The sequence below is a fragment of the Rhinatrema bivittatum genome, chromosome 8, assembly GCF_901001135.1.
Source record: "Rhinatrema bivittatum chromosome 8, aRhiBiv1.1, whole genome shotgun sequence".
NCBI classification, from domain to species: domain Eukaryota; kingdom Metazoa; phylum Chordata; class Amphibia; order Gymnophiona; family Rhinatrematidae; genus Rhinatrema; species Rhinatrema bivittatum.
The window spans coordinates 173214242-173227308 of record NC_042622.1 but is presented as its reverse complement, the minus strand read 5'-3'; the positions used below and the strand labels follow the sequence as shown (position 1 = coordinate 173227308).

The 13067-nt window shown below is 48.5% G+C and overlaps 1 protein-coding gene across 6 annotated transcripts in view; it reads left to right on the top strand.

The window, feature by feature from the left end:
* Positions 1-13067, top strand: part of TEX14 (testis expressed 14, intercellular bridge forming factor) — a 608800-nt gene that overhangs the window by 302755 nt on the left and 292978 nt on the right. The window lies entirely within an intron of this gene.

The window sequence follows — 13067 nt, the reverse complement described above, 5'->3', positions numbered from 1 at the left end:
GGCTAATTCACTGTTCTACCATCTTCTTTCATTAGTCTGTAAATTCCAGTTTTTGTTAAGGTGTAGGGCTTAAGATGTGCATTCCTCTTCATCCATTCAGACCAATCCAGATGAATGGGTTATGCTCACTGACCAGCAGATGAAGACAGAAATCAAGACGTTCACTGACGTCACCCTATATAGGCATCTGTGCTGACTTGAGCCTACCTGCATTCTCTGTCTCCAGCAAATGGTAGGTGAGAATCCCATGCTGTGGGTTAAGGTCTGATTACACTCTATGAACAGGAAAAGTTTTATTTATAGTGGCTCCTGAGGTGAAAGAACAATTCTCCCTCCTTCAGTTGAGCATAGACTAAATCAAATTAATTTGACAGACTGCTTCTGAGGTGAAAGTCTAGGCTCCCTCCCTTAGTTGAACAGAGTCTGGGCCAGGGGGGCTACTGATCGTCTGCTGCTTGGCTCCCCCCTCTTACTCCTCTCCCTCTATCTCCTCCTTATCGGGTTTTTTTTTGTAAAGGGGGGGGAAAGAGGTAAGAAACATTTCCCTGTACGTACCCAGATCAGTCCAGACTCCTAGGTTTTGCCTCCCTTCCAGCAGATGGAGACAGAGAAAGTTTCACAGGCACCGCCTCTTAACCGGGTATGCCACCTACATCTCCTCAGTATTTCTCTGTCTCCAGCAGATGGAGGGTGGTGCAAAACCTGCAGTTCTGTAGCTGAACAAAGAAAAGGAAATTGAGATTTTCCTCCCAGGGGGTTGTCGGGTCCTGGTGGGACCATCACTCCTGGTAGCAGGATGCGAACGAGCAGGGGTTGGGAACCCCAGTTTTGCTCTCTGAGACGCCGGGGGTTTCAGCTGGTGGTCTGGCTCCCTTCCCTCCCGTGAGGTTCGTGGGAAGCCTTTGCCACTATCTTCAGGAGAGGAGTCCCTTTCTTTCTTTCTTGTTTATAAAGTTTTAAAAATATATATACATAAAGAAGGGAGAAACAGGCAAGACAGTATGCAGTACTGAAGTGGTTGCCGGTGCTTTCTGGCGCTCGCCCCATCACTAAGAGTAGACGGAGATAGGGTGTCCAAGCCGCTTTGGTCCTGCTGCTTCCGATCCTCTTTTTGTTAGCGTCTGCATCTGTAGCAAGATCTCAGTCACACCGGCCATGCTGCTTATAAGCCGCTACTCCATGTCTGGGGAGCACTGCACGCGGCTTTCTAAACTTGGCTGATGTTCCCGTTGCCTCTCCGGTGGGAAGAACTCGTCACAGGGATCTCTGGTGGCATCCTCCAAGCAGCACGACCCTGGTAGCTCACCGGCTGCTGGGTGCGGACGACCCATTCCCATTGAGCACGGGAACGGCGGCCATCTTAAAAACCTTTGTGGCTCATGAGGTAAGGGTTGCAGGGGGAGGGGGTCTCCTGCCAGCGCTGTTGCTGGCTGATTCGAGCCCAGGGAAGGCCCGGGGGGACCTAGCGGTGCATCGGGGGGGGGACCCTGATCCCCTGGGGGAAATTTGTGTGTCTTTCTCAATTTTCCCTGGATTTTATTCTTTTATTGCATGAGGCTTATATGGCCAGCAGAGGCAAGAGGATTTGCTCTACCAGGGACAGGTTGCCCAGGTTGTCAGACATGCAAGTGCTACAAAGATTCGTATGGAAGTCCAGCGGTGCAGAGGGCTGCAGATGACCTTTCCTCTGAAGAGTCCAACCAGAGGCTGCCCTTGGGGGATGTTCTTCTCGATGACCCTCCTTCCAACAGTGGCCCGGATCAGGAGGAGGAACCGGGAAAGATTCCCACTATGGAAGGGGACAATCTGAAGGTCGTGCACCTGTTTCAGAGAGAGGAGCTGGGTCCGCTGATCCTGCATGTCCTGGCGGAGCTGAGAATAGCAGTTCCACAGGAGGCGCCAAATCAGGACACTGTGATCTGGTCATGGCTGGTTTGAGGGGCCCAGCCAGGACCTTTCCTTTCCATAGAATGGTTAAGCAGTTGATGGTCAGGGAGTGGGACGTTCTGGAGACTGGTCTCAAGGTTAGCAGGGCTATCAATAAGCTTTATCCCTTGCCTGAGGAGACCCTGGAACTCTTGAAGGTGCCAAAGGTGGATGCTTCTGTGTCGGCGGTCACCAAGAGAACCACCATTCAAGTAGCTCGGGCAGCAGCTCTGAAGGATATGCAAGACAGAAGCTTGAGGTACACCTTAAAAAGATTTTTGAAATCTCTGCTCTGGGCATCTGTGCTGCGGTGTGCAGCAGTTTTATGCTTTGGGCAAGCCTGAGATGGGTGCAGCAGATACAGAGTGCCAGGGATCTCTTGCCCCAGGAATCCAAGCAAACAGAACGCTTAGAAGCAATGGTAGCTTACAGAGCTGATGCCTTATATGATCTTTTTTTTTTTTTTGTTTAATAGCATTTTTTGGTGTAACAGGAACATATTACAAGAGAAAAAAATAAAGCATAATAAAGAATACCAGTAGTACATGAATTAACCTTTAAACGTGATCCTCCCATCCCCCCTCACATCATCCTTAAGTAATTCCTCATGGATTATGCATATATAGATTGTAAAAGATCCAACTCATAGTTATAAGTGATGTATGCAGTATATGTCCTCTCCGCACTAACTCCCGGTACCGAGCTGTTCATACATGACCAGTCCAACCAAGCCGAATTGACAACCTAGATGTCCATCCTCCATAGTTGCTGTAGGTTTCATCGATCTCCAGCAGAACGCCATTGTAAATAGTTATCCCATATTCTCTGGAAAGTCTGGAGGGAGTGGTGTTTTTCTGTTGTTTTCTCTGTTCCATGCCTTTGACCTTGGAGCTGGTCCTGTGGGCGTTTGCTCATATGAGACCTCTACAGAAAGTGTTGCTATCCTGGTGGGATGAAATTTCAGAGCAGTTTCATCTTCCTCTACCTCTTACAGAGTTCGCCAGGACAAGTCTTTTGTGGTAGCTTGCCCAGGACAACTTGTCCCGCGGAGTGGACCACGAGGTGCCTCAACAGATGATAGTGATTACCGATGCCAGTCTCACTGGTTGGGGGTCTATGTGTCAGTCTCAGTTGGTGCAGGGTCAATGGTCGGCGGAGGAAGCAACCTGGTCCATCAATTGCCTAGAGACAAGGGCGGTACGACTGGCTCTGGAGAAGTTTCTTCACCTTCTACAGAACCATGCACTCAGAGTTCTGTCAGACAATGCAACAACGGTAGCTTACATCAACTGCCAGGGAGGTACCAAAAGTAGAATGGTTGCACAGGAAGCGGAGATGCTGATGTCCTGGGCAGAGCAGCGTCTGGTCTTGATAGCTGCATCGCACATAGCAGAGTCTGACTGTGCAAGTGGATTTTCTCAGCCGACAACAATTGGATCCAGTAGAATGGCAGCTTTCGGAGGAAGCGATGACCCTCATTTCTTGCAGATGGGCATGCCTCTTATGGAACTGACGGCAACCTCAAGGAATGCCAAGGCAACATGTTTCTTCAGTGGCAGAAGAGAGCATGGAATAGACAGGGTGGATGCTCTGGTGCTGCCTTGTCCACATGATGACCACAGGATGTCCTCATGATATCCACATGATAACCCGGCATGGTTAAAAGGGGAGGTGAAAGAAGCTATTTTAGCCAAAAGATCTTCATTCAAAAATTGGAAGAAGGATCTAACAGAAGAAAATAGGATAAAGCATAAACATTGGCAAGTTAAATGTAAGACATTGATAAGACAGGCTAAGAGAGAATTTGAAAAGAAGTTGGCTGTACAGGCAAAAACTCACAGTAAAAACTTTTTAAAATATATCCGAAGCAGAAAGCCTGTGAGGGAGTTAGTTGGACCGTTAGATGATCGAGGGGTTAAAGGGGCACTTAGAGAAGATAAGGCCATCGCGGAAAGATTAAATGATTTCTTTGCTTCGGTGTTTACTGAAGAGGATGTTGGGGAGGTACCCGTAATGGAGAAGGTTTTCATGGGTAATGATTCAGATGGACTGAATCAAATCACGGTGAACCTAGAAGATGTGGTAGGCCTGATTGACAAACTGAAGAGTAGTAAATCACCTGGACCGGATGGTATACACCCCAGAGTTCTAAAGGAACTAAAAAATTAAATTTCAGACCTATTAGTAAAAATTTGTAACTTATCATTAAAATCATCCATTGTACCTGAAGACTGGAGGATAGCAAATGTAACCCCAATATTTAAAAAGGGCTCCAGGGGCGATCCGGGAAACTACAGACTGGTTAGCCTGATTTCAGTGCCAGGAAAAATAGTGGAAAGTGTTCTAAACATCAAAATCACAGAACATATAGAAAGACATGGTTTAATGGAACAAAGTCAGCATGGCTTTACCCAGGGCAAGTCTTGCCTCACAAATTTGCTTCACTTTTTTGAAGGAGTTAATAAACGTGGATAAAGGTGAACTGGTAGATATAGTATACTTGGATTTTCAGAAGGCGTTTGACAAAGTTCCTCATGAGAGGCTTCTAGGAAAATTAAAAAGTCATGGGATAGGTGGCGATGTCCTTTTGTGGATTGCAAACTGGCTAAAAGACAGGAAACAGAGAGTAGGATTAAATGGGCAATTTTCTCAGTGGAAGGGAGTGGACAGTGGAGTGCCTCAGGGATCTGTATTGGGACCCTTACTGTTCAATATATTTATAAATGATCTGGAAAGAAATACGACGAGTGAGAATCAAATTTGCAGATGACACAAAATTGTTCAGAGTAGTTAAATCACAAGCAGATAGTGATAAATTGCAGGAAGACCTTGTGAGACTGGAAAATTGGGCATCCAAATGGCAGATGAAATTTAATGTGGATAAGTGCAAGGTGATGCATATAGGGAAAAATAACCCATGCTATAATTACACAATGTTGGGTTCCATATTAGGTGCTAAAATCCAAGAAAGAGATCTAGGTGTCATAGTGGATAATACATTGAAATCGTCGGTACAGTGTGCTGCGGCAGTCAAAAAAGCAAACAGAATGTTGGGAATTATTAGAAAAGGTATGGTGAATAAAACGGAAAATGTCATAATGCCTCTGTATCGCTCCATGGTGAGACCGCACCTTGAATACTGTGTACAATTCTGGTCGCCGCATCTCAAAAAAGATATAATTGCAATGGAGAAGGTACAGAGAAGGGCTACCAAAATGATAAGGGGAATGGAACAGCTCCCCTATGAGGAAAGACTAAAGAGGTTAGGACTTTTCAGCTTGGAGAAGAGACGACTGAGGGGGGGATATGATAGAGGTGTTTAAAATCATGAGAGGTCTAGAACGGGTAGATGTGAATCGGTTATTTACTCTTTCGTATAGTAGAAAGACTAGGGGGCACTCCATGAAGTTAGCATGGGGCACATTTAAAACTAATCGGAGAAAGTTCTTTTTTACTCAACGCACAATTAAACTCTGGAATTTGTTGCCAGAGAATGTGGTTAGTGCAGTTAGTATAGCTGTGTTTAAAAAAGGATTGGATAAGTTCTTGGAGAAGTCCATTACCTGTTATTAAGTTCACTTAGAGAATAGCCACTGCCAATAGCAATGGTTACATGGAATAGACTTAGTTTTTGGGTACTTGCCAGGTTCTTATGGCCTGAATTGGCCACTGTTGGAAACAGGATGCTAGGCTTGATGGACCCTTGGTCTGACCCAGTATGGCATTTTCTTATGTTCTTATGTTCTTATCTGATTTACATGTTTCCTTCATGGCCTCTGTTGGGCAAGTTCCTAAGAAGAATAGAGGTCCACTCAGGGAAGGTGATTCTCATGGCTCCGGAGTGGCCACAAAGGTCTTGGTTTGCGGATCTGGTCAATCTAGCAGTGGACGGCCTCCTGAGGCTGGACCATGTACAGAATCTTCTACAGCTGAGCCCTATATTTTTTTTTTTTGAAAATTTTTATTTATTAGAAAATGTTTATACAACAAACAGTAAAGGAAACAAGAAAAATCATCAAAAAGGGTAAAACTTCCCATCCCCCCCCCCCCTTCATATCATAGATAAGTACAGCGATCCGGGAACACAGAGATAGTCGCATTTCTCATGCTTGAAAAATATGACAGTATACTAATGTTGGTAGCCAACAATAGCAAGCAAAAGGAACTGAGACATTGGAACCACTTCAAGGATGATTAGAGCATTCTGATAATTCCAGTAATGTGTCCAAATTGCATCTTATAAGGACATACTATGTTTGAGCAAATGAGTTGGCTTCTCCACGAGTGCCATCTCATGGATCTGTATTTTCCAACAACCCAGAGTAGGGTTGGATTTCCACATAAGCCCTATAATATATCTTCCAGCATGTATCAAATGGTCTGCCAAATATCTTTGAGAGGAGGTGAAATAATGGTCCCCCCCAATGGCCCAGAAAACAAAGTTCAGGACGCATGTCAATTGGCTTTCCCAGAATGGTTGAGCATGTAGGGTCCGGCCCGCAGCTCTCCACCTCAGTTATAGGGCCAGCGAGGGGCGGTCCAAGTGAACTCCTCCCAGGGAGTTGCCCACATCAGCTGTATAAAAGGACTTCCTCTTCAGTTCCAGTTTGCCTTTGGATTGGGTTCTACAGTTGCCTGTAACCGCTCCTGATCCAGGTCCTCCGTGGTCAGCCTTGCTTTGATGGCTCCTTGTCCTGTCTCTGCCTTGATGTCTGTTCCTGATGTTACCTGATGTCTGTTCCCGTTCCAGTGCCTGATCCAGTTCCTGCTTTTCCTTCCTGCTTTAGGCTGCCGGGAGTGCAGCAAACCCGCTTTAGGCTGCCAGGAGTGCAGCAAAACCTGCTTTAGGCTGCCAGGAGTGCAGCAACCTACCCTGCCTTGACTGCCAGGAGTGCAGTAACCCACCGCTTCCTCTTCCCTGCACGTGTCCGCTCCCGCGATTGTAGGACAGGGTGGTCCGTGACCAGTCCAGCCGTGCTGGCTGTGTAGGGCGCCTTGAGAGACAGTGCCCGTATCTTGCTTCAGCCCTTGCCTTGATGTCTTGTTTCAGCCCTGTCTTGGATGTCTGCTTCAGCCCCGTCTGATGTCTTCAGTGTGCTAAGGACTCTGTCTGCCCTTGCCTCTGTCCGGCCTGCCGCCCTATGCCGTACCCAGCAGCAGGTCCGAAAAGGCTTGGAACAGTCGGAGGACCGTTCATCAATCAACTTCCCAGTGTTGGTTGCCATGGGCGTGCAGGTCCGGCTGAGGGTCAGACTCCGCTCCTTATCCCCTGCTTCTGTTCCTGCCTGCCTCACCATGCCTGCATCGGCTCACCTCCCACGGTGTGGCTTGGGGCTCCCCCTTGAGTCTTGCCGTGGCCCAAGGGCTCACCACCTGCTATGGAGGCGACCGCGCCCTGCGCGCTCGGTAACAGTTTCAGCCTCTTAAGAGAGCCACTATGAAAGATCTGACTCTAAAGGTGGTTTTCTTGATGGCCATTTGTTCAGCCAGAAGGGTGAGTGAACTTCAACCTCTGTCATGTAGGGAACACTTTTTACGGATTTCGGAGTACAGAGTTTCCTTGAGAATGGTTCCGTCCTTTCTGCCGAAGGTAGTTTGTGTTCCACTTAAGTCAGGCAGTGGAGCTTCCAGCCTTTCCAAATCTGGAGATTGATACGCCTCATGCCAAGGAATTAAGATGTTTGGATGTCAGAAGAGCTTTGTTGCAGTACCTAGAGATCATTAACAGTTTCAGGCTGATGGATCCCTTTTTGTGCTATGGAGAAGTGCAAAAAAGGGTCAAAAAGCGTCAAAGGCCATGATAGCTCGTTGGTTGAAAAAGGCTATTGGTTTCACATATAGTTGTCATGGTCATCCTATCCTGGAGGGGTTAACAGCTCATTCTACCCGTTCCCAGGAAGCCTCCTGGACAGAATGCCAACTAGTTTTGCTGCAAGAGATTTATAGGGTGGCTATTTGGAAGTCTTTACATACCTATGCCAGACAGTACTGATTGGACATCCAGGCCCCGGATGTCAGCAATTTTGGTAACGTTTCTTCGAGTGGGAGTCTCACAGTCCCACCCCTATTAGGGAAGCTTTGGTACATCCCAGGAGTCTGGACTGATCTGGGTACATACAGGGAAAGGAAAATTGGTTCTTACCTGTTCCTGTAGTACCACAGATCAGTCCAGAGTCTCACCCGTTAGTGGAGAGGGGTTTTTGAGAGTCCACTTTATCTGTCTACTTGAATAATTCTGATTAATTCTGAAGAATGGCACAGGTTTCACATTAGACCTTTTACGAAGTGTTATAAATTTACTAGCGAATTTCCTTGTCTTCCAGGGGATATATTAGAGTTAATTGGTTGAACGCTTTCAAAGTTTTTAAGGCTTGGGTACTGATTAATACCAAGGAGATGCAGGTAGCACACAGGATTAAGAGGCGGGGCCTGTGAAACTTTCTCTGTCTCCATCCTCTGGAAGGGAGGCAAAACCTAGGAGACTGGACTGATCTGTGGTACTACAAGAACGAAAATTAGCAGGTAAGAACCAATTTTCCTTTTGTATGTACTAAAGTTGTTAAAAAAAAAAAAAAAAAAAAAAAAAAAATCACAGCTAGGTCCCAAGCTGATTGGCAAGAGATTTTCAGTCTGTAGACTGCTGGGTGCAGACAGACTTAAAAACAGAAGCTTAGCCAGTTGAGTTCTTTTTTTCCTGGAAATTCCTGGCCACAGTGATGTTTTCAGCACAGTGAACGGAGATGACAAGAGCATGGGAGAAGGTCTGTGATGTGTTCTGCCTCTAGGGTTTGTAAGCATATGTAGAGAGGACCTACAAAGTTGTGCCACACATGCTGGGTGCTGGGATGGGGGGGGGGGGGGAGGATGAAATGCAGTGCCGTTTTGAGTTCTTTGAGGAGGCGGGTCCGATACTGTGGGGCTGTCTCAGCTGCCAGTTCCTGCCATGGATAAAGGCACTAAGGCAGCCATTTTGGGAGTGTGGGTGTTTGAGAGAGAGTCTGGGCATCCTTCTCGGGTTTAAAAACAGAGGCTGTCCCTTTTTCTGTGCAAGCTTCCTCCTTAGCATGGGCAGCGATGTCGAAGGAGTTTATATGGTGTATGTGCAAAGCTTTCTTCTTGGGGCAGGTTTTGCTGGTCCCTTGGAGGCTCCTTCAGGAAGGAAAAGACCTCTGAGAGTAATTTTTTGTGCAAGATTATGAATTTGATATTGCCTTGAGGTACGTACCCGGATCAGTCCAGACTCCTGGGTTTTGCCTCCCCACCAGCAGATGGAAACAGAGAAGTTTTGACCGACTCTGCCCTATACCCTTAGGTGCCACCTACAGTCCGTCAGTATTTCTCTGTCTCCAGCAGATGGTGGAAGTGCAAAACCTACAGTCTGTGTAGAAAGTTTAGGAATTAGTTTAAAAAAAAAAAAAAAAGAGAGAGAGAGAGAGAGTCAGAAATTTGGCTTTACATTTGATTGCTGTTAGTATTTCTTTAAAAAAAAACTAAATAAAAATAAGGCTTGACAGATTTTCTCAGAAGCTGGCAGGAACAGTTGCTTTTAGCCTCCCAGGGGGTTGGCAGGTCCAGAGGGGGACCATCCCCCCCTGGTATTGAGGCTCGGCTGGATAGGGGTTGAGAACTCTGTTGATCAGCACAATCCCGAGTTGGGGGTGATACCAGGGAGCCCGGCTCACTCACCCCCGGACAATCAGGACCCGTTCCTCCTCCCGGCTTTGGACACAGTAAGAACAAAAGCACTCCTGCACTATTCAGCACGTCTTTCCTGCTGCTGCCATCGTTTAAAAAAAAAAGTTTTTTATGTTACCTCAGCCAGTTTGCGATGCCTCGCGACGCAGCTTGTCAGGCTCGTGGGGATGCGCGAACCTTTCACAGAATGGTCCCTGCTCTTCCTGCCTTCCCGGAGGGGAGGGCACGTCGATGGCAGTCGATAGTGCTGTTTCTCGGCCGCGGCGGGGCTCAGCGTGGAACGGAGGCCATTTTGGCCATATTTCGCACTACAGCTCAAACCGTGGAGGGGGGAAGGATTTCCCCTCCTCCTCTTTCCCCACAGCCTACGTCCCCCGAGGGGGGCTGCCCAGCAAAGGAGTTACCAGAGCCGATTGAGGAGAGCCCCGAGGGGGCAACAGACTCCTCCTCTTCTTCTTCTTTTTCCTCCGAACTTGTTTTGCTGCTGCATAAGGCCTTTAAGGCCTGGAGAGCAGCTTGGAAGCATTCAGTACAGGGCCCTAAGATGCGCTCAGCCCTGGGGGTCAAAGGCTCAGGGAGCCAAGCGATCAAGAGGTCCCAGCCTGCAGTAGCAGTGGGGGATCCAAAGGCTAAGAGGCCATGGTGGACCTTATCCTCCCACTGTCAAGAAGATACGTCCTCCGAGATAGCAGAGCATGAGGATCAGGAGCCTGGCGAAGCTCCTCCTCAGGGGAGGTATCTAGAGGAGGATGAGAACCAATCTCCCAATCATGGGGGTCCGCAGGTGTTCAAAGGAGATGACCCGAAGGTGGAACGCCTGTTTCGTAGGGATGAGTTGGGCTTGCTAATTCCCGCAATCTTAGAAGAATTAGGTATTGAGACCCCCCCAGGAGGATTCCCAAATGGGTTCCGTGGATCCCATTATGGTGGGCCTGCGGTTACGGACTTGGTCTTCCGAGAATGGGTACTCCTGATCTGGGCTTGAAGGTCAGTAAGGCGATGGACAAGCTACATCCCTTGCCAGAAGAGGCTTTAGACCTTCTCCGCGTTCCTAAAGTGGATGCGGCAGTGTCAGCGGTCACAAAAAAGACCACTATCACTGTGACAGGTGCGACAGCGCTCAAAGGTTTCCAGGATCGAAATCTGGAGGTGCAGCTCAAAAAGATTTTTGAGGTATTGGTGCTTGGTGTCCAAGCTGCCATGTGTAGTAGTTTCTCCTTGAGGGCAGGTCTTCGCTGAGTCCAGCAATTGCAAAATATCACTGCCCTGACGGAAGAAGAAGCGCTGCAAGCGGGGTGTTTGGAAGCGGTGGTCACTTATAGTGCAGATGCCCTTTATGACCTTCTCCGTACTTCAGCCAGATCAATGGTCTCAGCGGTGTCTGCCCACAGACTTCTCTGGTTGAGAAATTGGTCAGCGGACGTTTCCTCCAAAGCTCAGTTGGGCTCTTTGCCCTTTAAGGGAAAACTGCTTTTTGGAAAGGACCTGGAGGACATGATTCAATCCTTGGGGGAGAACAAGGTACACCGCCTACCAAAGGATAGGCCAAAAGCGAGTAGCTCCTTTCCATCTTGCTCGCGCCTTGTTAGGGTTGTGAGGTGTTTGGGTAGATTCTTGGGTACTGTGGCAGATGACCACGCCCACAGGGAGGAGCCACGTGGGGAGCCACAGTACTGGGCTAGACTCAGGATGCACAAACACTTAATTGTCTTTTATTAAACAGCAGATGTAAGCCACCGGAGGTGGCAGTAGTGAGCAGGTTCTGAAGTAGCAGTCCAGGGACCCTCAGCAGAGGGACCCTTCTCACCAAGTTGGTATAGGGAGGTTCCGGTGTAGAGTTCCCAGTACGGCAGAGCTGTAGATGAGATAGACTGAGAATTACATTACTCACTAGATGGTAGCTGTTGATGTAGAAGGTTTCCACCAGGCAGAAGTATATGGTTCCAGGCACCGCGGCAGGGAGAGCAGGCCCTCGAGGAGCGAGTACCTGATCCCAGTAAGGCACCTGAAAGAAGAGGAAGGGCCCCCGAGGAGCGGGTACCCAGATTAGTAGTTACCCCGAAGGGCAGAGAGAGAGCTTCCAGCGGCTGCATGGAAGCGGCAGAGCAGCGTAGACTGGAGGAGTCCAATCCGAAATCCAGTCCTTGCTAACTCGTTTAGCTAGCAAATGCGGGAAGGCTAAATACCTGGATATTGTGATGTCACTCGAGGGGGACACCCCCGAGGTTCGCGCCATAGTCAGAATAAAGATGTGGGTTGCGCGCCGCACCCTAGTAGGCCCTTGCCGGAGAGGACGGCTTGCAGACGCGGCGGTAGCCATTTTCCCAAGGTAAGCGGGAGGAGCCGAGAATAAGGTGAGGCATACGGGGCAAAGCCATCTGGGACGACAGACGCAACACGCCTACGAGGTAATCGAAGATTCCGTTCCTCCAGATCTGCAGGATCTTTCTTTCGACAGCCATCAGGAAGACAGTCTTGGTCTCAGTCCTTTTGATGCCAGCGCTTCGGCAGACCAGGAGCCCTGCAGTCCGGTGGTGTTGTCCTCCCAATGATGTGAGGCTGGTCCATTCCTTGGCTCCAATGGTGGGAGGTAGACTGTCAGTTTTAGGAGGAATGGGCCACTCTAATGTCAGACCAGTGGATCCTCAAGATGATAAGGCACGGTTTCACGTTAGATTTTGTTTGGTGCCTAAGAGATCGTTTTCTCGTCTCCCCATGCTCGTATGTCGAGAAATGCCGGGCGGTATGGGACACGTTACAGCGTCTTCTCAAACTCTGCGCCATTATGAAGGTTCTTCTCGCAGAACAGCGGAAGGGCCGTTACTCCATTTACTTCGTGGTGCCAAAGAAAGAGGGCACCTTCCGGCCATTTCTCGACTTGAAAAGAGTAAACAGGTGCCTTCAAATTACGCAGTTTCGCATGGAAACTCTGAGATCCATCATTGCGTCAGTACACAAGGGCGAATTCTTGGAATCCCTAGATTTCACGGAAGCGTACCTGTACATCGGCATCCGGTCCGACCACCAGAAATTCCTGAGGTTCGCCATCCTGGGGTACCACTTCCAGTTTCGTGCCCTGCCATTCGGGCTAGCCACGGCACCCAGGACCTTTACCAAAGTCATGATTGTGATGGTGGCACAGCTCCGGAAGGAAGGATTCTTTGTTCACCCATATCTGGTTGATTGGATGACTTGGGTGAAGTCGGAGTTGCTTTGCCACTCCATGGTACAGCGCATTCTTCAGCTGTTGGAGTCACTCGGATGGGTGATCAACTTTGCCAAGAGTCACCTGATTCCTTCTCAGTCCTTGGAATTTCTGGGGACATGGTTTGTCACACGACAAGGCCGAGTCTTTCTGACTGGGGACTACACCCCCAAACTGCAGGAGCAGTTCAGGATTTGTTGTCGAAGCATCCTCCCAGGGTCTGGGATTATTTGCTGGTCCT